Source organism: Octopus sinensis, linkage group LG2 (genome assembly GCF_006345805.1).
Source record: "Octopus sinensis linkage group LG2, ASM634580v1, whole genome shotgun sequence".
Classification (NCBI taxonomy): domain Eukaryota; kingdom Metazoa; phylum Mollusca; class Cephalopoda; order Octopoda; family Octopodidae; genus Octopus; species Octopus sinensis.
Genome location: NC_042998.1, coordinates 186,656,115 through 186,658,291, shown reverse-complemented (window position 1 = coordinate 186,658,291; position 2,177 = coordinate 186,656,115).

Sequence of the window (2,177 nt, the reverse complement as noted above, 5' to 3'; positions counted from 1 at the left end):
TGGCACATGCTTTCCCATAGCTCAACGCAGCCCAGATGTGCAGCAACCTAACGGATTGTGACTTGTCTGTCCACGCGAGCCAATTCGTCCGCTCGCTAGCGATTCGTCTCAGTGATGGACGCTGATGGTCTCCCACTACTTGTTTTCTCTTCAAAGCTAGTTTCCGCTTCTTTAAACTTCATCCATCTGAGCAATATTGCTGTTATCTCCGAAAACAACTCGTAATCTTCTGTGGATATCGGACAGCCTGCTCCTCTCCTTCATCAAGAATTCAATGACGGCACATTACTTCTGCTTGGAACTCATTATTTGTCTGCATTGAAGAACAGGTAGAAGAGTTTCTATAGAGGAAGAGTTACTCTACCAACGTTTACAATTTGAACGACCTATGTCAATTAACACAAAATTGATACCAACTTTCGGCATAACCCTCGTAGTTTAACACACACACGCACGCACACACACGCGCGGGAGAAAGAGAAACGAGTAAACCATTAGCCAAATTTATACGGTGAAGTTTTATAAAATTATTCTGTTGTGTCTGGGGAGAGTCATTTTGTGCCCTATGATTTTACACACTCACCGGTAAAATTTCCACTTATTTCTTATTTTTATTTTCCTAAAATTTTCTTTGCGTTTTGCAACCTTTTCAATAGTCTTGACTCAAGTCTTGAGTCAAGACTATTGAAAAGTTGCAAGACTTTAGGAAAATAAAAATAAGGAATAAGTGGAAATTTTACCGGTGAGTGTGTTAAATCATAAGGCACAAAAAGAAAATGACTCTCTCCACACAACAGAATATGCTTCAACACACGAACTCACATAATGAATCTTGCAAAGCAAATCCAAAAACGAAATATTTATAAAATTAGACAAGCGAGTTTACTGCAAGAAGGATAATATGACGATTCGGGTCTGTCATTTCGCCTGAAAGTGAGAAAAAAAAACTTCTTTTTTTTTAAGGACATAGACAACAGCATTAGACACTAACAGCTTGAGTCTAAGACCTGAATGTCATATCATTTCTTTTTAACTTGAAATATTGTTTTGGATCAGATTACATATTGGTTTCAAATGTTGATACAAGGTCAGCAATTTCGGGAAGGGGAATACTTTATTACCAACTGGTATCGACCCCAAAAGGATGAAAAGTAAAGTAAAGTCGACCTCGGCAGATTTTGAACTCAGAGCGTGACGGCAGACGAAATACGGCTACGCATTTCGCCCGGCGTGCTAACGATTCTCCCAGCTCGCCGCCTTCGGATCAGATTACATATTAAGATAAGTATACTATCGATTTTTGCTTTAAAGAAACACAATATTTTCAAACATCAAGAAATTGTGAGTTGGTGAATAAACAGTTTAATGTTTGACTAAATATCGTGTGTATTACATTATGTTCCTTTCTATTACGAGTTCAAATCCCAGTGTCGTTAATTTTTGCCTTATTTCTTCGTGTCGATAGACTAAATACCAGTAATGTACTAACCTCGATTTAGTTGCCTTTCCATTTTCCCTAGAAATGTACGACCATGTACCGATGTTAGATCGATATTGATAAGAAACTTTAATCTGTAAACTTTACGCTCGACACTGGCCACCTGTGACCTGTACGAGTTTATCTCTCATATTTGAAATTAATTTTAGTTTAAAGTTTCTCTCTCTCTCTCTCTCTCTCTCTCTCTCTCTCTCACACACACACACACACACACACACACACATATACACACACACCAATAGCATCTGTCACATCAAAATATGTTATACAACATTCCTTTCGCCGGTGGGGAAGTAGTGAAATACTGGCACAACACTCATGGATAGTAAAGGACAGCGAAATATTTATAAACAATATTTGATTTTTATTTAAATATACTTTCGGAATACGACTTCTCATAAATTTATAGCTTAAAATACATGAATACGTTAATGTGATTTTGTTGTAATCATTATTTCGGATCTTTTCAGTTTGAACGGCAGTTTTTAACATAAGTTCTGATGCCATGTGTGTTACGGTTGTTGTTTAGTTCCAGTTTAATCCTGGCTGAGCAGATTTACGATCAAAGACTTCCAAACTATGATTACACTGTCTTGTTTTCAGGAATAGTGTGTTTAGAATTACTTTATTTAATGTCCCTTTCCTTTTTTTTTTTTTACATCTTTCATTTAGAAGGTTG